This window comes from Octopus bimaculoides, chromosome 25, assembly GCF_046866305.1.
Source record: "Octopus bimaculoides isolate indiv1 chromosome 25, ASM4686630v1, whole genome shotgun sequence".
Taxonomy (NCBI): domain Eukaryota; kingdom Metazoa; phylum Mollusca; class Cephalopoda; order Octopoda; family Octopodidae; genus Octopus; species Octopus bimaculoides.
Window position 1 is genome coordinate 22,718,010 of NC_142952.1, and position 27,360 is coordinate 22,745,369.

Consider the following 27,360-nt stretch of genomic DNA (forward strand, 5'->3'; position numbering starts at 1 on the left):
TTCAAACTGTCAAATTTAGCTTGAACACACTGTATACATTTCTTCATGCTAATTGTCCATTGTAGCTCTTGGAAATAAAGAGGTATTTGATTGAAAGTACATTAAAATTTATAGTAGGAGTTTGTGATGATGGCAGTCATTACCATCACCACTACCACCACGATAATGGCAATGATATTGATGATGATGGTTTCTTATTTAGGTACAAAGGCAGCAATTTTTAAATGGAGAGTGTTAGTTGCGGTCATAATCCCCTGTACTTGACTGATATTTCATTTTATTGACTCTGGGGTAATGAAAGGCAAAGTTTACCTTGGTGAAATTCAAACTCAAAATGCCACAAGGCATTTTCTCCAATACTCTAATCTGTTTGCCAATACATTGACATAAACAACAACTGCAATAACAATAATAATAATAACTATTATTGCTACAGCAGAACTGATTCCAGTGCTGGTGCCACGTAAAAAGCACCCAGTGCACTCTCTGAAGTAGTTGATGTTAGGAAGGGCATTCAGCCATAGAAACCATACCAGAACTGACAATGGAGCCTGGTACAGCCCTCGGCCTTACCAGCTCCAGTCAAACTGTCCAACTCATGCCAGCTTGGAAAATGGATGTTGAATGATGATGATGGTTATTCTGTCAAATGTAATTCTTATTTGTTCAGACTGGGCAGCTCCGACAGTTTATGTAAAGAAAAAAAAAATTAAGAAGGTATGCAAACTTTTCAGCTGGATTAAATGACAGTTTACTCGAACACAACTATGCAATACCAAACCCAGAAGAAGTGTTCTCAAAACTAAATGGAGGAAAAATTTTCTCAAAGTTAGGCCTCTATGAGGCCTATCTATAGATACAGGTAGAGGAAGATGGCACACACCTTTTAACAATCAACACCACCATAGATTGGGTAAATTCAAGTGGTTTCCTTTTGGAATAAAAGTAGACATTTCAAAGTTATTTTCTTGTGGAGCTATCGGCGATAGCACAATAGATGAGTGAAAGATAAGATGCAGAATACCACCACAACATAATTGTGGTGACAAGAATATTAGTGTTGACAACAACATACAAGTGGATGAGGATCCACATTATAACAGTGATCCTAAATCTCTTTCTTTGTAATCCTCATTTCAAGTTTTGGCTCCACACAGAAGAATGCTCTCCAAACTCACACCCTGAAGGCATCCTTGGTTACTTTGAAACACTCGATTGCCAGATGTTTTGAAGCTTGTGTAGAGATTAGCTGCAGGAAAGTATCTGGGTTTGAGTGACTGTGTATGGTGTGTGTGTGTGTGTGTGTGTGTGTGTGTGTGTGTGTGTGTGTGAGGTGAATAGTTTTGTGTGGGTGTATTTATTATATGAATATCTTAGCTATTTTCACATATACCCATATATGGTATACTCACGTGTGTTTGTGTGTGTGTGTGTGTAGATAGAGATAAGGATATATGTATACACACATGTACATATATTTTAGATATTAAAACTGAAGAAAAAATTTTATATGAACTTTTTATTCAATTTAAATTCTTTAATATGTAATTACATGTATGCATACATGTGTGTTTGTGTGCATATATATATGTGTTTGTATATGTGTTATATACATAAAAGAAATGGAACGAAGAAAATATGCAAAATTAGCTGACATTGGTAATTTGAAGAGATGGATTTAGAAATTGCTTTGACTCAGTTTTCTTATGACCTCCAGATGGCATATAACAAACTGTGGTGGTGGGGCACTAATTCAATAAATGGTATAATCAGCACTTGTCCTGCAAAGTACAAAGACATATCTTTTACAAGCCAACACTGAAATATCTATGTGGCCTCTCAGCCTGCTAGAAATAGCAACCAAAACTGTCAAGCCACATTCTACTGTCTTAAACAATAAAAGAAAAACAATGGATAATGCTGTTTTATATACACAGACACGACAGAAGTAAATAGACTCCCCATAAAACATTGTTTTATGTTTATTCTAACTTGTAACGGTTTATATTTTTTATTTATTGACATTTTTATGTTTTAGGTTCTATATGTGACTGTTTAATCATGCCATGTACAAAGGAAGCCTTAGAACTGTCTGAATTTCAAAGAGGCTGTATTGTGGGTCATTCTGAAGGTAGACATGGTCAGTGTAAAATCACAGAAAACCTTGGGATCCCACTTTCTACAGTTACTAGAGTGATTGTGCAATTCACCAGAAAGGGGAAGGAGTCCACATCACCTCGCCCAGATCAACCAGGACCCTTCTCTTTGTTAAAAGAAGTGTGGAGGATAATCCTCGTTGCAAGGCCTCTTACATAGCAGAACTAGTTGATGTCAGCCCCAGAACAGCTGTCAGATATCTCCTCAAACTTGGTTAGTATGGTAGAGCAGCAAGAAGGAAGCCACTTCTTCGACCAGCCAATATCAAGCAGAGAACAGATTGGGCCAGTGAGATGGTGGTGAGGCCACTAGCATTTTGGGACTCTGCCATATTCTCTGATGAGTCCAGATTTGCTGTTATTTCCTGACAGTGGTTGAGTGTGGATCTGGAGATTCTGTGTTTAAAATATTCAAGACATGCCAAATGTTTGATGGCATCCATCCTATTCACCAGGATTTGAAGATGAGTCAGATGCTTATGCTATCAGTGTTTTCTGCTGAATCGCTCAGTTATGGGGACATAAACTAACCAACACTGATTGTCAAGCAGTAGTGGGGACAAGCACAAACTTATAAATATGTATACTTAACATACACTTAACGACAGACAACTGGGGTCTGGTGCAGCCCTCCAGCTTACAAGCTCCTATCAAACTGTTCAACCCATGCCAGCATGGAAAACAGGCATTAAATGATAATGATGATGATAGACTTCCACACATCTTCTATCTACCAATTTCACTCACAAGTTGTGCAATAGGACCAAACATGAGACAAAATGGTTGCAAAGTGTGCTTCATAACCACACAACATAGCTGTACCTCTCATGAAAATTAAAATAGAATTCTTAAATTTTCTGGAAATCAATCCTCCCAACTTTCCTGCTGTTGTATGTTCAAATCAATTACCTGGCTTCCACATATTTGGTCCAAAGAAATAGGACAGTGAATACATGTGATGCAGGCCATATACTTACTCAGTGAGATTGATACAGTTGATATTCAAGTGGAACTTCTTGTGAATGTAGAGTGGATTAATTCAATTACCAAAAATAATTTTAATCTTAAAGAAACTTTAAGTCTTAAATTTTAATTTAATTTTTGACTAATTGTTTAGTTAATTTAATATCATTAAGATCAGATGTCTGTCACCTCTACCCTTTCTTTCTCCACTGTCAGAAAAATGGTGTTTTTTCTGATAGATACTGTGTTTGTGTGAAAATGGTTACATGTGTATAAGTGCGTGTGAAAGCATGTGATATTGTGTGTGTGTGTGTGTGTGTGTGTGTGTGTGTGTGTGCACATGCATGTGTGTGTGTCTAAGTGTGTGTATGATGGTATATATATATGTAAGTGTATGAGATTCTGTGAGTAAGTGTATGGGATTGTGCATGTGTGTGTGAAATTGTGTGATGGTGTGCATGAGAGCCCGTATGTAAGTATATGGGATTGTGTGTGTGTGTTTGTAACTATGTAAGATTGGATATGCTTAAGTGTATGAATTTGTGTGTATGAAGATTGACTGTGCATGTGTGAGTGAGAGTTTGTGTGTTCATGCATATGTGTACGTATATCCAATTGTATGTGTGTGTGTGTGCGTGTGTGTAGAACTTATTTTTGGCAATTTTCATTGTGTAGTTGATTTAGCTAGCTTTGCCAGACATAATGAAACTTCCGGAAAAAAACTTTGGATAGAAATAATATTCACAGCACCACATCAGTAGTACCTAAAAATACTGTCTTTCTTTGTCTACATTGGTATGTGTATATTCTGTGTAGATGTGGTTGTTTAGCCAAAGGTCAGCCTTGATCCAGTGAGGCTATGATCAAAGTTATTCCAGGCTTGACCATCCATCTTTTTGTATATCCAGGACTATATTATCTCGTGTATCCTATTCTTTTTTTAAGATGGTAGAGTGTCATTTGAGGGAGATTAGGCTGCTGTTTGTAGCAAATCATGTGGCCATGTTGAGGTTTCCTTGTTGATTCTGTGTAATAGTTATTTAGTCCCAGGTCAGCTCTGTTACAGCAGACCTGTGGTGAAAAGAAACTCAGCTGTGACCATTCCATCTTTTTTTCCAGACAGTGTATCTATGACTACATTTATTATTCAATGTGTGCTTCCCTTTTTAAGATAGGACAGTATGATGTGAGGGAGATTTGGTTGATATTTCTGGCATATTGAACAATCAGTAAAGGCCCCCTTCATATATTCTTTAGTCTTTTACTGTTATTGGTAAGTCTCAGGTTAGCCCTGATTGAGTAAACTCATCAGTAAAGGCATTCTGGTTATGAACAACCTATTTTTTTTCTCACAGGTGTATATCTAAAATCATATACTATTATCCAATATATTCTTTTTTAAAGATATCAGAAGATATGCAGAAGTTTGACTACTCTTTCAAGCAGGTTGAGTGATTACATAGAGCAGTGGTTCCCAAACTTTGTCTTGCTCTCTGAGGAAATGCTTAATTTTTGCACTCAATATAATAGCATATTTGAAAATTAAAAAAAAGAAACAAGGCAATTTTCTTATAACTTATATATATATTTTTAAAAACAATTGACACACAGGACTGTGGGTGAACAAATTGAACTCCAAAAGCAAGCCTTTGATTCAGTGCATAAAGTGCAAATTCTAATTGAGCCGTTAGAAAAAATTGTACAACAAAATCAGTCAGAACTCTGCCTAAAAAATTCAATGGGTTCTTTATTGTTGCTTCTCATTCATGACTTTATCAACTGTGGATTCTTAGTTTATCTTGAATAACAAAAGAGAACTGAAACCAAAATTCATATGAGAATGTCATAGAAAGTTATTTTTAGGAGTTATTCTGAAAATGGATTTTAATTCTCTTCATTATACCTCTTGAAATGCCATTTTGCACCCTCAGTGGGTGCAGGCTCTCTAATTTAGGAACATCTGGGGTAGAATTATCAGCTCAGAATTTGAATTCCAGCCTTCTATTCTCTATAGTTTTCGTAACAGTTGTTTTGCTACTAATCACAGTAACAAATGATCTTCAACTTACTGGAGGGAGATTCTTTGTGTTATTCTTTCCCTTTTATTTTTTTTATCTAGTTTTACTTGGTTTCAGACATTGGTCTATGGCCATGCTGGGGCACAGACCTTCAAAGTTATTAGTTTCTTTTTAACTAAATCATATTGAAACTAATTCCTTTTCACAAGGCTTTGGCTGGCCTGAGGCTATAGTAGAAGATACTTGCCCAAGGTGCCATGCAGTAGGAACAAACCTAGAACCATGTGTTATTGTGTGATGTTCATGCCTTTTTTAGGAGAATTAATTGTTGTGTGAGAAGTGAATAGATTGTGAAGTATAAATAGGTTCCCTCTTAGACTGCAGATTTTGCCAGAATATTCTAGAAAGAGTATGCTTTGAAATTTTATTTTTTCTTTGCATTTTCCTAATTTACCAAGTTTTCTCTCTCATTATAACACTTTACCACCTGGCTGTAGCTTCTCATCATTTTCAAGAGACATCTCATTTATTTATAGTGTTTTTATACAATGTTTTATGCTACTAAAAGTTGCTTCAACAGTGTGTGTGTATGTTTGTATACACACTTATCCTTCACCTAATTTTCTGCAGAGATTCCCTTATACACCTGAGGCAGGGCAGTATTATTAATTTTCCTTCCACAGTTATTGCACACCTGAGTGATTTTTGTAAGCAAAATGGATCCAGCTGTAAATACACTTTCCCCTCAGCTGCTTCTAATGTCAGTATTGTCATTTACTATATCTTGCACTTTGGCATGACTTGGCTGTATATCAGGTTAAATATTTATATACAGTCTCTTGGGTTTGAGGAAATTCGAGTTCCTATGGAAACAAAGGGTTTGTTTCTGAAAGTTATATATAAACATTAATGTATGTTGTATATATAGGATGGCAAGCTGGCAGAATCGTTAGCCCACTGGACAAGATGCCTAGCATCATTTCTTCATGCTTTTCATTCTGTATTCAAATTCCACTGAAGTTGACTTCACCTTTTATTGTTCTTGAATTGATAAAATAGGTACCATTTGAACGCTGGAGTTGATGTAATCAGCTAGCACCGTCCTCCTTTAAATTTCAGGCTTTGTGCCTATAGTAGAAGGAAAATATATATGTATGTATATTACATATTTCTTTATATGAAATATTTGAGGTGCTGTCTTCTTGGTGTAATTCACTTTGGCATAAAGTCATAGCACCAACTTCTTGTTCAGGCATTGTGCACTCTCAGTGAGGAACTATTTCAGATAACATAAGACTGTAAGCTTCTGCCATGTACATAAGCACTCCAACTTATTATAATCCTGCCATGTAGAGCACTCCGAAGGCATTTTACTCTATCTTTCAAGAACAATTATTATTTCTTGCTGTTGTATAAAGTGACTGCTTTGTAAACAACCACTCATGATGCTAATAACTAATATATGAATCTGAAGCATCTAGATATCCTGCTAAGTAACTTTTGGTATTAAATATTCCATATTTTGTTTATGCGGTATATTTGAGGTCCATTTTTCTTGCTTGACATAAAGCCACAGCACTGACTATTTGACAAGTCATTGTGCACTATCAGTAACTTAGATGGATTCAGATTGCCTAAGTTCACACGTCTGTCCAGTATGTGGATTGTGTTTAAGGTGATGCTCCAGCATAGCTTTAGTTATGATGGCTAAAACAAACTAAAAATTTATATATATATATATAACTTTTATAAGTAATATTCTAAAAGAATATATAACTGAACTTATGTTGAGTGCTCAATTATCTTGAGCAAATAAATGTGTATATATGTGTTTTTATATCATTAATAAATTCGTAGAACTCATCAATAATATATTCAGGAAAACAATATTTAATATTTTGAAAGATATACATCCAACATAACATGGTAACATAATAAATTAAAAAGTTTAAAACATAAATATACGGAATATAAATATGAATACATATAAAAATCTAAAAATAGATATATATATGTTTAAATATATATGCGTATAAAAATTTATGTATAAATAAGCATGAATATTATATATATATATATATATATATATATATATATATATATATATAATAATAATAATAATAATAATAATAATAAAATATATATATATAGGCATATATACATATATATATGTACATACTGACATATGTATATATATATATATGCATATATGGGTACAGAACGTCACAAAACATAAACAACATGAAATACGAAAACATATGTGTGTATGTGTATATACACATATATATATATATATATATATATATATATATATGTATATATATATATAACCTCAGCATCATCATTTTACTTTCAGTATAAAATGCACCGGCAAGCTGCCAGAAATGTTAGTACGCTGGGTGAAATACCTTGCAGTATTTCGTCTGTCTTTATGTTCTGAGTTCAAATTCTGCCAAGGTCGACTTTGCCTTTCATCTTTTTGGGGTTGATAAATTAAGTACCAGATGTGTACTGGGTCAATCTAATCGACTGGCTCCCTCCCCACAAAATTTTGGGCCTTGTGCCTAAAGTAGAAAAGAATATCAAGTGCACCAATAATTTTTTTTTAAATTTGATTGTTAAGGCATAGCTATGTGATTAAGGTGTTCACCTAACAGTGATTTTGTTTCTGGTTCAATTCCACTGCACAGCACCTTAGATAAGTATTTTCTGTTTTCTACAATAACACTACACTTTCAATATCATATGAGTAGAACTGGTTGATAAGGACTCTGTGTGTGTTTATGTGTTGGTAAGTAGGTAACTGTAAAACTAGTTTTTAACCACTGAATGGGTGTGGGGGGAGGCACTTGAATAGAATAATAATCAAAGGGGTTCATGGGCAAAAATTGCTTGAGAACCACTGCTTTAAAGCAAATAAATAATAAAAATTTTAAAAATCAGGCAAGGGTTGGCAGAAGGAAGAGCATCTGGTTGGTAAAATACTGTCTGAAATAAATTTGTGTCCAACCCACATTACCATGGAAGATGGACATTAAACAAACAAATAAAGTTGAATCTCTTCTATGTGCCATAAAATCAAAAATATTAAGAACTACTGTATTATTGTATTTCCATGTCAGAGCTAATGTAGGAAATCCTAGTACAATAGGTGTTTCAGGAAATACAACTACACAGGTGACATTTGTTATATATATTAAAGGAATTGTATATACAAAATAATCCCATGTATAATATGCATCTCAATTTTGGGGGCCTAAATTGTCTGAAAAAATTTTATAGTACCCTGTATAACAATGATGCACAACTGCTGCAAGGGTAGATAATCTAGTATAATCTGATATATTAGTTTTTAATATTGTGTTTTTCCTAAATAAGAATGGAAACACATGGCTTAGTGGTTTGGGTGTTAGACTCATGATCATAAGATTGTGGTATCAATTCTTGGACCAGGTGGTGCATTATGCTCTTGAGCAAAAGACTTCATTTCACTGAGTGAACTCCAGTTCACTCAGCTGGCAAACTTGAGTATTCCTGCAACAGACCAGCAGCTCATCTAGTGGGGTGGGAATGTATATGCCACAGAAATGGGAAATGGGCCCTATGAGTCTATATGACTTGGAAAGGATCTTTATCCTTTGTTTTTTAAATAAAAGTGGGTTGAGAAAAACTTTGCTGTTTAATACCATGTATTGTATGCATCCTAATTTTAATGTTGATTCTGGTGAAAAACTGCATTTTTTTATACATAGAATTTTACAGTATTTTGATTTTGGTTTGCAAAATTCTTGATGTGAACCTATATGTTGAAATATATTTTGTTGACTCTTGAACACCCTGACAAAGAGGATTGACAGTTTCAATAGTAGATCCCTGAGAACACCAGATGGTACCATTATCATTTAACCTTAAGTCAGCCTTATTCACAAAGACCTAAAATCAAAAGTATTTCAGCTGGGAACATCTCATCTGGTAACATCAGTTTTGTTTGCTTTCTTTGTTGACATGAGTTGAACAAGTCTACTTTGAAGCTACTGTCCTCCTTGGCAGCTCAGAAGACCATATTTCATTGGCATGTTTTAGTTTTTGGCATAGATTCTACGGTTGGATGCCCTTCCCAACACCACCTAGCTTACAGAATGTACTGGGTACATTTTATCTAAGTATTATCTTTGCCATAGTGTTTGGGATTTAGTTTCAGATTGTAAGAGGCTGAGTAGCCATGTAGAGTAATAGTTTTCATTCTTCTTCAGCTTATGGTGCACTGAATAAAGTACTAAAATCTTATAGCACACCATCATTTTTTTAAAGTTATTTGATGAATGTTAAAGTAGACATAGGTGAGTGTATTGCACTTTTTCTCAATGGAGTACATATGTACTCCAACATTCAAGATGGTGCCCCAGCATGACTGTTTTAACCTAATGACTGAAACAAGCAAAAGGTACACTGAGGTGATGCATTAAAAGCACATTTTCTGAATAGTCTTGTTCTTAGTTGTAGTTCTTAGTTGTTATTTAGTCCCAGATGTTTGCCCAAGATTCCACACAATTGAACCATCCTGAAACTATATGATTATAGAGTGGATCTGTTATGCCTATGTCCAGCTATGCCTATGTCCAGATAATAAGGGTGGGAGTGGGGCTAAGATCAGGTAGTCATGCCTGAAGTGGTGCCTTTTGTCAAACACTTGTTTGCTCAATGATAGCCAATTTGGGACAAAGCAACATTTACTACTGTAACATTGCTGGCAACTATTTAGTTGCTTTCAACAGTTTTGTATTCCATTTTGGTGTAGCTTAGGACTTTCATCAGTTTTTTCCTTCTTTTTTTTTTTAAACAAATTTCTTAACTTCTTACCTTGCTGCAAATGCTGATAGGAATGCTACTGCTGCTGCTGCTGCTGCTGTTGCTACTACTACTACTACTACTCTGAGTCTGTTGCTCTTCTTAATACTAAAACCACCAGCATTATTTTCCATGATAGCTGCTACTGTTACCACTACTGCTGCTGCTGCTGCTACTACTACTACTACTACTACTACTACTACTACTACTACTACTATTACTACTACTACTACTACTACTACTACTACTACTACTACTCCATTCACAGATGGAAAAGTACTTTGTTGTATTGCTTGCATTCAATATAAATTGTTAATCACCTCTCTCTCTCTCCCCCTCTCTAACACACATGCAAACTCGGTTCTCTCTACTCCTCTTTCTTGCTTTAGCTGTCAAGCTATATGTCTCTATCTCTCTTTCAAACACGTGCAAACTCATTGTATCACCCACCTCTCTTTCCCTCTCTCCCATGCTTTCTCCCCCCACCCCAATTCAAATGTTGCTTAGTCTCTGTTTTTGCAATCATAATTTCACCAATACCACAAAATTTTGATTTATTATTTCATTGTGTTAACAATGCAGCTGATTTGTTGACACAAATATTACTATGTAAAATGATGTCACACTATAGAGTATCCATGATGCATCACTCTTAGTTTTACTCTAAATTAAATTACATTGTTCAGATCTATGAGTAAGTTCTTTTTAAAGGGGTTTTCTTTTTCTGTTCATGACTGTATATATCTTACTTCCTGTATCGGGTTGTATCATATGGAATCAGTTATAAAAATTAATGAAATGAGTTTTAAGTAAATTTTAGGATATATGGTGAAGCTGCTCATTATTCATAATCATTTAAAGCTGCTTGTGTCACTTTGAATAAGTACTTTTTATATTGTTCCTTGGACCCTCTCCTTGATAGAGTTGTAGGGGCACTATCATGACATACAGCATGTCTTAGGTATTTTTAAACTTGGTAGAGCCCATCTTTCCCTAGGCCTGGACACAGCATATTTCTTCCAGCGAGGGAGGTGGGGGAAGAAGAATAGATTCCAGTGCCAAGCTGGTATTTTATCTGTTAACGCTGAAAGGATGAAAAGCAAAGTTGACCTTCATGCCATTTGAACTCATGATTAAGTAAGCCAAAAGAAATACTGTAAGGCATTCTATCAGATGCTCTAATAACTCCCCCAGTTTGTTAGCTTATATATATATATATATATATATCATCATCATCATCATTTAAGTCCATTTTTCATGTTGTTATGGACTGAATGATTTAACAGAATCTGGCAAACTACAGGGCTGCACAGAGCGCCAGCGTCAACTTTGGCATGGTTTCTATGACCCAATGCCCTTCCTAATGTCAACTACTTTACAATGTATACAAGGTGCTGCTTTTTATACCTCTGGCTCATCAAATCTAGTCAAGCTGTGTAACCCGTGTCAGAATGGAAAATGGGGATATATACATATATATATATATATATATATATATATAGGAAATAGTAGCACAACAAGATATCATTTTTTGCTGGAAATAACAGTCAATAACTGTTCAATGCTAGGTAAAGCTTCACTGAATGTATAGAGGCAAAGATGTGTGCAGGCAGCGAATATAAAAAATTTCATCTTACCTCTAGGAAGAACACCAGAGAAATGGATAAGCTAGTACTCGAGTTTTGAACTTTTCAGAATATGTTTGTTATCGTAAAACTGATTGATCCTCGGCAGCTAGGTCTACATTAATGCCTGTATACTTGGTCAATAGCCCCAGCCATAAACAGAACTGAGAACAGTGAAAAAGTTTTATATAAAAAATAGGCATATTATTACAATACAATAATATTATTTTCTGGCAAAATAAAGCATCATAAGAGTAGAATTATATATATATATATATATATATATATATATCAATCATCATCATATATATATATATATAAAGTAAAAGTAGGAAAAATTATATCATAAAAATCACAGTAGAGATACATCTATAATATAAACAATATTGTATTAATAAATAAAATATATAAAGCATAATTATGATTATTTAAAAAGGTTTGAGATATCTGATGATCGTTTCGTGAATGTATTACCTTTCCAAATGAAGTCCGAAGTTGATAACCATTATTAGGAAGTCTATCCACTCAGAGAAAAGGATGAATTTCAGTGTAGTAAATCAAATGATAGAGATGTTATTTAAAATCATATGATAAAGGTGTTGTTTAAAAAGTTATTGGTATAAATTTGGGCTGAAAGTTTTGAAAAAATAATATAAATCCATAGTAAAATCCTTTGTAAAAATCGTAATGGCTGTGTGTAGATATGTAATCCATAAGTGTCCACACTTATGGATTACATACTGAAGAGAAAAGGAATTATGGGACTTTTGTCTACACACAGCCATTACGATTTTTACAAAGGATTTTACTATGAATTTATATTATTTTTTCAAAACTTTCAGCCCAAATTTATACCAATACACATCTATACCAATAACTTTTTAAACAACACCTTTATCATATGATTTTAAATAACATCTCTATCACTTGGTTTACTACATTGAAATTCATCCTTTTCTCTGATGAGTGGATGTACTACCTAATAATGATTATCAACTTTGGATTTCATTTTGAAAGGTAGTATATTCATGAAATGATTGCAAGATCTCTCAAATCTTTTTAAATAATGATGGTTATACTTTATATATTTATTTATTAATATACTATTGTTTATATTATGGATGTATCTCTACTGTGGTTTTTAGGATATAACTTTTTCTACTTTTACTCTCTAATTGAATCTTTAAGGTTTTCGACATTTCTCATATCAAGAGCACTTATCTGAAATCCAGTACACTTCATTCTCAAAGGATATATTTGATTAACTATATATATATATTTATATTTCTGTAACTCTATATTTTGAATGTATTAATATGTTTTAGACAAATCTTTTTATTAAATCTGTATATGTATACACCAATCCTAGTCTGCCTGAGTTGAACTTCTTCCTTGTATTTTCTGAATTTATCTAGTGTCTCTGGTTTGACTCAAGCACTTCCATGCTTTCTATGATTTTCTAAAGAAAATTTATAATTATATATATATATTATGTATACAGGGCGCAATGGGTAAATTGTTGCCATTTTACATTTATAACTTTGTGCATTGTTTGTTTTTGATTTTGTTGACTACATAGTATGGGCACCATCTATAAGTCTGCCAGAAATTTGGAAATGACATGCTGCACTGCTTGGCATATATGCCAAAATCTCCAATACAAACATTTCAGATTGTTTGGGTTTCAATCTGAGGACAGTGCAATCTGAGACATGTACTGAGAGTAATAAAAATCAAACATCCAGTCAATATGTGATGGCGACATTATGCCTCCATTCATCTTCCCACATGGCCTCAGACTCAATATGAAGGCTTACATCAAATGCCTGGAGGAGGTAGTGCTGCCCTGGGTGAAGAGGGTGGCTGCTGGAAGACCCTGTGTCTGGCAACAGGACTCTGCACCATGTCACACAAGCAGGAGGACCCAGTCATGACTGTCAGACAATTTCTGTGACCACATCACCCCTAACATCTGGTCACCTAACTCCCCAGACTGCAACCTCCTTGATTATTATGCGTGAGGTGTATTTGAGTAAGAGACCAACAAAACTCCTTGTAACACCAAAGATGAAGTGAAGGCAAAGTTTATGGCAGCATTCACCAACTTAAACAAGGAGGTCGTCTGGTGGCTGTGGTTGAAGCCAATGGGGATTTTATTGAATAAATTTAGTCTTTAGTATTTCAAGATATTTTATTGTAATTTTGGTAAATATATCTGTTAAAATGAGATGTTAGTGTTATTTTCACTTTTGTGTAATTTAGACGACAATATATTCACTGAACCCTGTATGTATGTATGTATATATATATATATATATATATATATATATATATTTTGTAATTGTGAAGCCTGTTATCAGTGACTTCACATGTCGTTTCTACCAGTGTGTAATTATATTAACTGTAGATAAGTACTAATTATTAACAAGTTAATTCATTTAAAGTGAATAGTATGCTGGCATACTTCATGCAGTAAGCCAACAAGTTTTAATTGATTAAAGTTGTACTCTTAGTGAAAAGAAATTTTAATTAAATTATTTGAAAGGCTCCATACTATTCCAACTGAAGTCCCGGTACTGCTAGTGAGTGGGGACTCTTTAAAGGGTCATAGTCACTACAAATGTCATGTTGCAGTGTTTAATGGTTGTGTTGTAGACTAATGCTTGTCTGTCATGTTTATAGGTAAACGTTAGTAGACAACACATCCATCTTACATGGAATTGTTATATAAAACTTGCTGATTAATTTTTAAATTTAAATGGTTGCAACTGAGATGCAAATCATCATGCTGTGCCAGAAATCTCTGTCCCCTATTAGTTTCGGTAGGTCCTCAGTTACATCAGTATAGTTGAGTGGTCTTTGTCCTTTATTAGGGCATGGAAATTTCAAAAATGTAATATCTGATATGGTCTATTGTTCAGCAAGATAGAAGTGGTCTATGAAACCTACCCTGTGTTGAACAACATTAGTAGAAATAGGTGGAACATGTCCATAAATCTCCCTTTTAGTTTTGTACTCATACCATTAGATATTTTGAGCTCTTGAGAGAAGTGTTGTGTACATATCATCAAGGAGATTTTGAAGCTTCTTGTTCAGAGTCCAGATTTTGACTGTAGAGAAAAATCCTCTCTAGACATGCTCTGAAGAAGACCAGCATTGCTGAGCTTGAAATGCTTAATTTCCAGCTACGAAGTTTGTTACAGGCACCCCACACAGGATTCTGGGTATCTGTTATACTACTTGAAGGATAATGCTGGAACTAATATTAATAGTACACTTCAATGTTATCTTTAACACAAAGACAATATATGCAAGTCACAAACTTGCTGAAGGAATAACAAATACAATAATTGGTCAGAAAGTCACACTCTTAGCTATTGTCACCTGTAAGAAAGCACCTATCTCAATGTACCCATCTGCTATAAAGTGCCAGCAATGTTTACTGACAAAATCCCTTCACCTAGAAGATAGGCTAGTGAAAGTCTATAAATGTCACTTAATGTTCATGACCCTGAAAAATCTAAGACAAGCTTTATAAATCTCTAAGACAATTCAGTTTTCAATTCAATAAACACATACAGATGCACGCACGCGTGCGTGCACACACACACACACACACACACACAGACACACACACACACACACACAAGTGGATTGAGATGAAAATTTTCTCAACACGCTGTTTGACTAAATAACTGATAGAATGCAACAGTGAGAATAGAACATTTGGTTTAATTTACTCATGACAAACATATATAACACACTACACACCTCCAAAATTAGGCTGTAAAAAAACAAGTTTTATAGTTTGTGTATTGTTTTTGCAAAATCATAAATCATTATCATCATTTAACATCCTTTTTTCCATACTGGAATGAGTTGGACAGTTTGACAAGACCAGATGAGCCAGAGGGCTCTGCCAGGTTCTATGTCTGCTTTGGCTTGGCTTCTACAGCTGGATGCCCTTCCTAATGCCAAACACTTTACAGAGTGTGCCGAGTGCTTTTTGCATGGCACCGACACTGGTGAAGTCATCAATTACCCACAAGATAAGATCCCTCAAATGAGTAGGGTATAGACTGGAGAAAGAAACTATGATAGAGGGAAAGGAGCAGATGTCTTGCTGAAGAAGTGAATACATGGCTTGTCCACTTGGAAAAGGAAAGAAAGAGAGAGAGAATGAAAGAAATGTGAGGTCTAGGTACAATATGAATACGAGACAGAATAGGAAGTGCACTGAGTGAAAATAATGTGACAGATGATTAGAGATAGGGAATGAGTCTAACACAGGGGATATCAGTTCAGTGTAGCAGGAGGTGAAGAAAATAGATCAGTTGTGGTGGGAAGCTTGACAGAGCCTCAATTCTGCTGGGATGGACGACTCTTCTCAAGCACAGCATAATGTCATTTATTTCAGATTTCTCATCTCCTCTGAGAGGCTCAACATCTTGAGGTCAGTTTTCACCACTTCATCCTATATCTTCCAGGTCTACCTCTTCTACATGTTCCTTCTTTGTGTAGCAGTTAGTACTTCTTTATACATCCATCCACATCACATGACCATACCAGCGCAATCCCCTTTCCCACACACCACATGTGATACTTCTTACACCCAATTATTCTCTTGTACATGCACACTGACATTGCACATCCATCAGAGCATACTTGTTTCACTTCTTTCATGACTTCACATGTCCTCTGCATTAACAGCTCAAGTTTCACACCCATGGTGCATTGCTGCTTATACACAGACATAATACAACCTGCCTTTCATTCAACAGAGGTAAAATTTCTCTGAACTCTCTCTAGCCAATTTGTATTCTAACAACTACACTTTCAGAGCATCCTCCTCCACTGTGAATTAGATCATTTAGATAACAGAAACTATATACTACTTCTAGGGAGCCTCCTGGTTGTTATTTCAGAACATCTATTTCCCATGTTCTCTTATTATTTATTATCCCTGCACATTTGCCATAGATAAATTCTACAAAACTATAAATATATTTGTTAATTTATTTATTGTCTGTTTTGCCAAGTTAGCAAGGATTTGGACAAGTTATATGAGACAAAATTCAATGGCCAGAGAGAATTCTGTCTCCAACACTAACCTGTTTTCAAGTAAGGGATTTTTTTTGTATTCCAGAGGTTTATGAAAGTGCAAAATGGCTGATGATAATGACAAGTATGAACTTTAAGAAGCAGGGAATATCAATATTCACACACATTCATGTATGCACTTACACTCTTATGTGACAGCTTTCCTACTGTTTACATCTACCAAATTCTCTCACATTCTGTTGGGTGGCTCAGGATGATAATAAAAGACATCCTAGATGCTGTGAAGGTGAACTTTTTAACCACACAGACATACTTGTACCTGTATAAATGTGCATGCATACAGAGAGAGAATGAGAGCGAGAGAACAGGTCTCTACCTAATTTTGAAACCAGCACTTGTTATTTGTGATACACAACAATCAGATGCATCAAGTTGGCTGATATCAGCCTTGACCTTAGGACTTTCTAGAAAGGAAAGAGAAGAGAAGCAGATGCTACCAGCATTCAGGTCTGCTGCTAAATGACTGTTTGGTGATTTTTGCCAGGACTTCTGCAACATGAACTGCCACTGTCTTTTTTTTTCTTTTTTTAGCTTGGGAAGATTACCTACTTAGAACTGAATAAGGCCTAGAGATACCTACTCTCTCTCTCTCTCTCTCTCTCTCTCTCTCTCTCTCTCTCTTTCACATTCTCACATCTTAATTGTTCATTAGATGAATTATCCCCCAAAATTTTATTAACTGTTTTGTTATTATGTATCTTTTGGAAAACATTGCCATTATTTCAATTAATTTTGAAAGTAATGAAGAATTTCGTCAAATAACTTTGTCGTTATTAAGCTGATGTTTGGAACAGATTTTAAAATGAAATTTTGATGAAAGGTTTTAATTTAGATTACTGTAAATTATAATATTTGTACCATAGAACCAGAGGCAATCTTGTGCAGGTTGGTTAATCATAGTTACAGAACCAGTTAACTATATTTTTGAATTGTACTTTACACTTTGGTAACTGCTTAATATACAAATATTTACATTTTGATGATTTTAATATTTCTTTTTCTCTGTATTTGCATAATGTTGAATCAAAATCTGTTATGATCCGATAAACCTTTTTGCATAATTCAACAATTTTCTTTCTTGTCTTTAATTTTTATTTCATCATCCTCATCTATCTTTCCACAAGAACTGTTTCATGTTTGACATGATAAAAAATGTGCGTTTATATATATATATATATGTGTGTGTGTGCATGTGTGCGTGTGTGTGTGTGTGTGTGTGTGTGTGTGTGTGTGTGTGTGTGTATAGATGCACATATGTTATATGTATACATTATATTATATTTTACTTGTTTCATTCATTAGAATGTGGTATGTGGTCATGCTGGGGTACTACCTTGAAGAATTTAACAAATTAACCCCAGTACTTATTTTTTGTCAAGATTGGTACTTATTCTATTGATCTCTTTTCCCAAACTGCTAAGTTACAGTGACGTCGCAACTCATTTCTACAGCAATGTGAAATAAAGTGTCTTGCTCAAGAATACAACACACAGCCTGGTCCAGGAATCGAACTCACTACCTCATGATTAGAGGCTAAAAAAATAACAATAGACATCTGACATGTATTGGGGTTGATAGTATGTTCGAATAAAGAACTGCAACAATGTCGCTGCTGCTGGTAACTGGGTAAATATGATAGAGTTGAAAAATATCTAGATACTATAACAGTAATAATAATGATAATGATAATTTCAAATTTTGGCACTAGGCCAGCAAGTACAGGGGCGGAGGTGAGTCAATTACATTGACCCCAGTAATCAACTGGCACTTGTTTCATCAACCCTGAAGGATGAAAGGCAAATTTGAACTCAGAACATAAAGACAAAAGAAATGCCCCTAAGCATTTTGCCTGGCGTGCTTAACAATTCTGCCTATAATAATAATGATAATAATAATAATTAATTCTGGTTTTATTGGCCACAAGGGCTAACATAAATCAAAAAACATGTAAGGACAAACACAGGACGAAAAGTACAAAGAGTTTTGCGAAAAAGAAAGGTCTGTATAAACATTGAAATAACAGCGAAAAAATATAACAAGTAATACTCCCAATAGGGGGAGGCACTTTGAAAGGTTACTCGTGGAAAAACTCATAAAAGCTACGGGAATTGGTCCGTTCATACTGGCCATTTTGCTGACATTCAGAATTGGCCCGTTCATACTCGCTATTTTACCGACATTCACCCACCTTTCAATAAATTTGCTACAAGACAGCACTTCCCTCTCTACTCTCATCTTCCTTTTCAAGTGGAACTTGAAAAAGTTGATGAGGCCTTGGCTAAAGAGGAAAGTGTCTGACTTTATCCCTTTCAAACAGGTCCACCATACCACCTCTTTCACTACAGCCACTAGACAAAGAAAAATTGCTTTGCCCTCCTGGTTAAAGGAGGTCGGCGGGGCAATCTTCACTATAGATTCAGCTGATAGCTGGATCTGTCCTACATGCGACAGTAGCTGTTTGACGTAAAGCCACAGGTCAACAATACTTGGGCACTGGACGAGTGTGTGTAGAATGGTTTCATCATTCTGAGTACACCTCAAGCAGGCCCGGCTGACGGCACTTCTGTGCCGGTAGAATTTATCTCGAACAGGCAGCGCCCCTCAGTAGCACTGCCAGGCGAGGGACCTTTGGAAGTTATCCATGGGCCCCAGCCCGAATGTTCTTCCAAACAGACTTTTTAACTGATTATAGTCGATGCCTAGAGTTTCCCCGAGAACGTCGTCACACTTTTCCTCCACTAACCCTCTATAGAATGCTAGAGGGGAACTACTACCAATTGCATTGCTCGCTTGGCGGAGGGCGGTGAGAGCTTGACAGCACTCGAGGTGCCAAGCGCCCTTTCTCAGTCTACGTTTGATCCAAGATTGCAGCTCTGTCAAAGAGATGAGCTGTGGAAAGTCATGTCTGACGAATAGCGATCACACCTGCTCGCCGTCCAGAAACACTTGAGATGCTGTAGTATGAGCGCATGTCTGAACATCAGCAACCTTGGCATACCAAGGCCTCCATTCAGCAGCTGTTGACAGGAGATGGAGTGCCTGACCAGTGGTACCTGACCCTTCCACAGAAAGTCGAAGAGCATGCACACCAGCTTGGCCAACCAGCGGTCGGGACAAGGGACGACGGTCAATCGGTAGTAGATGACAGATGCGATGTATGCATTCGCCACCTCCGCTCAACCTTTCAGGAACAGCTTCCTCTCAGCCCATTTCTGGGTGAGATTGGCCATCCTGCTCGTCACTTCATCCCAGTTTTCCTCCACCTGGAGGTACGGATCGAACCAGACCCCGAGCAGTTTAATGGGACTGTCTGTCCAGCACCCTACAACGCTGTTGGACAGCATGGACTTGCCCCTCCAGGTGCTCAGTTACAAGCCCACCTACTTTTCTATGTTAATTTTTGCACCTGTCACCACTTCGTACTCATTTAGTGTCTTGCCAATCAGGTTGATGTACCTGTGGCTCGATACCATCACGGTGACGTCGGCATAGGCAGACACGCTCTTTCCACATCCCAGATCACGTGGGACACCCTTCAAAGCCTCCAACTTCTGCAGTAATGGCTCGAGAGTCAATACATAGAGGAGGGAGGAGAGAGGGCATTCTTGGCGCACTGAACGTGAGATGCTGAACGGCTCTGAAAGGTGACTATTCACCCATATGACCGAGCAGATGCCGCTATACAAAGCAATGGTCCACCCGGGGAAGACCGAACTGAAACCGGCTGCCTGGAGAACAGCTGACAGGTATCGATGGTCGACCCTATCAAAGGCGTTAGACTGATCTAAATTGATCAAAGCCCCACCCGTGCCAGCTTCGTTACCCACCGTCTCTATGATGTAGCACATAAGATGGAGGTTATCGTGGATAGACCTGGTTGGCACAGCGCATGTCTGTGCCTTGCCAATCAGCTTGTCCATGACAAGCGCCAACCTCTTGGCTAGCACCTTGGCCAAAATCTTCAACTCTGCATTGAGCAGAGTGATGGGCCTAAAGTTCCCTATCACGTACCCCTTGTTTGGGTCCTTTCTCAGCAATGCCACCACTCCTCGACAAACAAAAGCAGGAATTCTCCTGTTTTGTTGTCAGTTGCAGTAGACATTCGCCAAGAGGCCTGCAAACAAGTCTGGCATTGAAGTGTAAAGCTCGTAGGGAAGACCATCCAAACCTGGCGATCTACCTCTCATGCAGCTTTTCATTGCTTCCTCTACTTCTCAGGCAGATATCGGTCTTTTACAGCACTCTGCCTCATTGGCCGAGAGTCACGGCAGGCCGTTCAGGTACACACCAAAGTTTGTCCCATTGTTTGTCCCATTGTCTGTCCCACTGTTCATCCTGAACAGTCGAGCAAAGTGCTGCCGAAAGACTGCACACATCTGCTTCGGTTCAGAAACCTCTTGCCCGTTCTCGTTCACCAAAGACCGAATGGTCACTCTGTTGCCATGCTTTGCCTCCGCCACGCAGGCCCATCGAGCTGCCTTAGTCCCCTCTCCACTTACCAAACGTGCCTTAGCTCTGATAACGCAGCCTTCGTGTTTGGTGTCAAAGTGTTGGTCGAGGGCCAACCTGGCCGCCAACATGTTGGTTGCAATGTCTGTCCCAAGCGCCTCATCTAGTTTCCTAAGTAAATCCCACTCTGTTTTCTTACGTTCTACAGCTAGAGCCTTACTAAACCTAATTGATTCTGCTCTAATTGCCCCAGAGTAAACCACCAGTTGTTATTGATGATTGCCCGCTTAATTAATAAATCAATCTGGTCTCTGTAGGTTTTGCACGCCATTAACAACGCATTTAGCTTCCAGTAACCGGGACCCTGTCTATGGAGCCTATCTAAGTCGACCATACAGATCACGAATTTGTGGTCCGTGTAGCCGACTATGTGGAATTGTGGACACCCTATGCTGTCCTCATCCACTGGCCTACAGAAATTTCTATCTAAGTATGAACTAGACGACCCGATGCGATTAGTCCAAGTCCACATTGGCACATTCAGGTTGTCTAGTTGATACCTGTAAGACAGCTGAAAGCATCTGAGCAGGTTAGTGAAGCTCTTGCACCCACCTCTCCTATCAGATGCTCCCATGCCCACCCGATTGAAACGTTCGTCTAAGACAGCGTTCCAATCTCCAACTAGCACTAATGTGCGGGATGTGCCCAAGAAAAGCTCCAGATGCTTGAAATAATCCGACTGCCCTGCTCCTGTCAGAGCGTAGGCAGCCAGCAGTCTGAAAGCACCACCGTCACTACCATCCACGTCCAGGACCACCAACTTACCCTCTGGATCCAGGAAGACTGTCTTCATTTTCAAATCCAGGCCTTTCCAAAATAACACTGCAGTACCACCACCACCTGCTCCCGGCCGACATGGAGATAGAAAAATCTCATATCCACCGAAAAGTAATAATAATAATAATAATAATTTCTATCATAGGCGTAAGGTCAGAAATTTAGGGGGTAGAGAACAGATTCCAGTATCTGACTAGTACTCTGTTTTATGAACCCTGAAAGGATAAAAGGCAAAGTTGATCTCTGCTTGATTTGAACTCAGAATGTAAAGAGCCACAACAAATATCACAAAGTATTTCATTCAGCACTTTAATGATTCAGCCAATCCCTTACCTTACAGGTGTTTCTAGCATAGGCACAAGGCCTGCAGTTTGGTGGGGTGGGGTTAGTCAATTATACAATTATACTGACTCAGTACTTGACTGGTACTGTTTTGTATCAATCTGAGGAGGATTGAAGACAAAGTTGAACATAAGATGCTGCAGTTAAATATTGTAAAGTACATTATCTGAGTCTCTTGCAATTCCACTAATCTAATACTTCCCTTCCCCCACTTTGTTTCTAACATAGGTGTGAGGTTTCACATTTGTGAAATACATAGTTGTACTTATTTACTGGAGTTACTCTCAGTAAACCAAAGTTTGATTCCTGGTGTAGTCACAGAACATTAATTTTCCAGTTCTCTTAGGAAAGCCATAAATGTCATAATTATAACTGATTGGTTAAGAAGTTTCCAGTTATTGGGATTTGTATTTGATCTCACTGTGTGGCACTTTGAACAAATGTCTTCTACTATTCTTAGGTTGTAGACTTATTATGTGACTTATTTTAACACCACTATCCAGTCTTGAAGTGCCTTTTAATACATTTCACTCTGTTGCAAGCAGTCAGGCTGGGTCTCTATTTCCTCTCATATCTGTCTTCAGTCTCTCTCCTTATCACTCTTTTTGCCATATTGCCTTGAGCAGAGACACTGTAAAGTGGCCAGGATTCTTTAGCCTTGTGAGGCACAAGTTGACCCTTACTAGTACCAATACATGATAAAATGGACCTACTACACCCTGTAAAGAGCTTGGCAAATAAGCAGAGAGAACCTAGAGTCATGATGACTCTGGAATCCTGTTGAGGAGGAGTTAAACTTTCTAGTTCTGATGCTGCAATAAAATTCATCCAATAATTGTATAAAACGGTTGGTATTTGGAGGCTGTAGAAACCATGCTAAAATTAGAATCTACAAGTGAGATATAGTCTATCAACTCAACTGAGAGTTTAGCAATTTCAAATAGGAACTGACTCAGAATGTAACAAGTCATCCAACCCATGTCTGTTGGAAAGCAGACACAAAAATTATCCTCATTATCATCATTATCATCATCGTCATTTTTACATCCACACTTGCATGGATCAGAGTTTATTGAGGCAAATTTTCTATGGTCAGATACCTTTCCTGTTGCCAACCTTTACTTATTTCCAAGCTAGGTAATATTTCTCCATGTTCAGACATCTTTTCACAATATTGGAAATGAATGACAATCATTTACAACAATCGTGCGATGTCACAACAGTCATAACTACATACACATACATGCATACATACAGACACGATAGGCTCCTTTCAGTTTCCGTCTACCAAGTCTACTCACAAGGCTTTGATTAGCCTGGGGCTATAGAAGAATGCACTTACCCAGGGTGCTGTGCTGTGGAACTGTACCTGAAACCATGTGGTTGGGAAACAAACTCCTTAACCACACAGCTGTGCATGTACCTATGTCATACTTGACCTTTCATGATGATAATACCTCAGGAGGCCTTGTAAAGGGCTGTGGGCATTATCCTTGTTCTAAATGAATCTTATGAAAGATAAAAAGTTTGATTCCTGGTAGTAGCTTAAGTCCCTCTCCTTCTACTCCTGGTGCCATTTTGGAACAGTATGAGCATAACAACCCTATATCACTCATCCCACTTGAAATAATTGGGGCTTATGTCCCATTGATGGTTACTTGTGATTGACTGCATGTGGATGAATAAATATTTGTCCTTCAGAATACAGTTTCAATTATCTTGGTTGTAGCAGTAGCAGATAGATTTGAATGTTTAATTAAACAGTTTAATGAAAATGTTGATAATGTTTTGTTTAAATATATAACAGTCCAAATTGAAAGTTGAATCTAACATTTCCAACAAGAATATTAATGTTTTCTATTTTGATTAAATATCACATGGCAATTAAAATTTGGAATTTAATTAGACTTTTTAATAATTTCTAGAATGTGTGTGTATGCAGATATAAATTAAGAAGTTTGCTTTGCAGCGATATGTGTTTGGGTTCAATACAACAGTATGGCACTCTGTGCTAGAATCTTCTACTATGGTCTCAGATTGATCAAGTACTGTGAGTAAAATTTGGTAGGTAGAAACTGTCTGAAAATCTCATGTGTGTGTGTGTGTGTGTGTGTGTGTGTGTGTGTGTCTATGTTTGACACCTTTAATGCAGTGGGGACATTTTTTATGTCTTGCAAAGCAAAATGTCCAGGAGTTCAATATACATACTAAAAATAAAGTACCTTATGCCTTATTTGAAAAATAACAGTTGACATCAGAATGGGGCATCTAGCCTTAGGAAGTGTTGTCTAATGCGCACACGCACACACCCCACATATATGAACACACACACACATATATAAACATATACATCCATATATATATCATCATTATCATTGTTTAATGTCCATCTTCCATGCATGCATGGGTACGATGGTTGATAGGAGTTACTGCGTCTGTTTTGACAGGGATTTTATGGCTAGATGTCCTTCCTAACACCAACCACCCTGCAGAGTGAACCCAGTGCTTTTTATATGACACTAGCACAGGCGAAGTTAGTTTTGGCAAGATTTTTGCAGCTGGATGACCTTCCAGATGCCAACCATGTTACAGCGTGGACTGGATGCTTTTAACGTGGCACCAGCACTGGCAGGGTAAACATGTAACTAACAAGACATGGAATTATGAGAGGGGCAGGGCATTTGTGTCAGAGGATGAAAGTTAGAGTGTGACAAAGAGACAGAAGCAGGTCTCTTGTCACAACAGAGGGGGCATTAGAGGAGGTGATCCAGTATCAAATGATGAAAGGTTAGAGTGTAACAGAGAAATAGAGAGGCAGAAATAGGTGTCTTACTACAGAGGAGGTACATGGTTACCCAATGAGAGAGAGAGAGAGAGAGAGAGAGAGAGAGAGAGAGAGAGAGAGAGAGAGAGAGAGAGAGGGCAGAAAGAGGCCAGAAACAAGTGTACTGATGTAAAGGTGATATTTGGTTACCTAGTCAGACGAAAAACAAGAGGAGAGAGAAAGTGACCAAAGGGAAAGCATATTTTACTGTGTCTGGGGAGAGTCATTCTCTTTTAGTGCCTAATCACTTAACACACTCACCAGTTCGATTTCCACTTGTTTACTTATTAATTTTTTTCTAAAATTTTCATTGTGTCTTGCAACCTTTTCAATAGTCATTGAAGAGGTTTAATACATGCAACAGTCACTGAAGAGGTTGCAAGAGGCAACCAAAATTTTAGGGAAAAAAAAAGTAAATGCAGGGAAATCAAACTGGTATGTTAAATAATAAGGCACTAAGAGAGAATGACTCTCTCCAGACACAATAATATATGTATATATAAACAAGCACACACACACACACACACACACACACACATGACACACCTAAATTCTATTGTTTCTTTTATATGTTCCATCGTTTGGCTTGTGACCATGCTGGGGCACTGCCTCTTAAAATAAACTTCATTACAGCGACCCAACTTTATCAGCCTTGTTCAGTACAATCCTGTTGCATTTAACTTTGCTTTTCATTCTCCTTGGGTAGATACAATTGGTACCAGTTTATGGTTCTCTTTTAAAATTTGGGACCTTGTGTTTATGTTAAGATATTATTCTTCAGTTTAATTCATATAGACTGTTCAGTGGCAGAATTGGTAGAATTACCTGACAAAATTCCATGCAGTATTTAGTTTTACTACTTCAGTTGTGATATTATTTAGAGATGTGAACTTGGATTATTTTCATATACTTTGATTTTAAATTCAAGTTTCTAATCCCACCTCAGATTGAGAGGCAATAGTTTCCTTCCTTTGAGAGCACCCAGAGTGCACTATGCATAATATTACTTATGTCTTGCATGAACCTTCTGAATTCAAATACTTTTGGGGTCAGCTTTCATCCTTCTGGTGGACCAGAAAATAAAGTTTCCATTTAAAACAGAGGTACATTTATTCATTAAATACATCCCTATAAGAAATTTCTGACCTTGTACCAAACATACAAACCTGAATTTAATTAATAAATTATCCATTCAGAGAAACAGATTCTGTTGTAGGGAGGGTCATTATACCAATAATAATCAATCAACTGATTCGTTAGTTGGTTAAATAGCTAACCAATTGTGAGTAGAGATGTCATTGAAGAGGTTGCAATGAAGGGCTTTGACGAACACAACTGATTAACTAAATAATTAATCAAATGATAAATTAATTAATTGGTTAGTTAACCGATTGACAAATAATTATAAAGTTAAACAGAACCAGTGCATGTGTTTATTATTGACGTAATGACCCGCCAGAGATACAACAAATTCTTATATATGCTATTACCCAGTTAAGTTCTGCTCATAAATTTTGATATTATTTGTGGATGTATGTGTGAGGAAGAGAGATGAGGATCAAGCATGTGTATTGGTTAAACATTGTGTGTGTGTGCATGCACACGTGTTTAATTTATTCATGTGATTGAGGTCGGTGAAAGTTCAAATAGTCTGGGGAATCTAGAAGAGATAAGGGAGGGAAAAGAGGTTTGTTGGCAGTTTGTGACAGTTTATGAATCCCTGGTGAATAGACAAAGTTACTGTAAAATATATATATCAATGTCAGAAGAAATGAAGAGTGTTAGAGAAAGTGAGAAAGCAAGAAAGTGTAAGATAGTGAAGGAGAAAGAAAAATAAGAGACAGAGGGTAAGAGAAGAGGGGAAAAAGAGACACTGGCTTCTTTAGTTTGGTTTAGTTTCTTAGAGTCAGTCAAAGAAGTACTTTTCTCACCCAGCCAAAATTTTACCCAGAATCAAATCTAAAACTGACCCTGATGATGTCTATTAATTCCAATTTGGAAACAAAATTGTTTAAATCTTAAGCATGAATTTAATATATGTTGCATATCTTTTATTCTTTATTTGTTTCAGTCATTTGATTACAGCCATGCTGGGGCACCACCTTGAAGGGCTGTAATCGAACAAATTGACCCAAGGACTTATTGTTTTAAAGCCTAGTATTTTTTCTATCGATTTC

The 27,360-nt window shown here is 36.9% G+C and overlaps 1 protein-coding gene across 2 annotated transcripts in view; it reads left to right on the forward strand.

Annotated features, from left to right (window-relative positions):
- Positions 1-27,360, forward strand: part of LOC106872915 (uncharacterized) — a 461,458-nt gene that overhangs the window by 201,522 nt on the left and 232,576 nt on the right. The window lies entirely within an intron of this gene.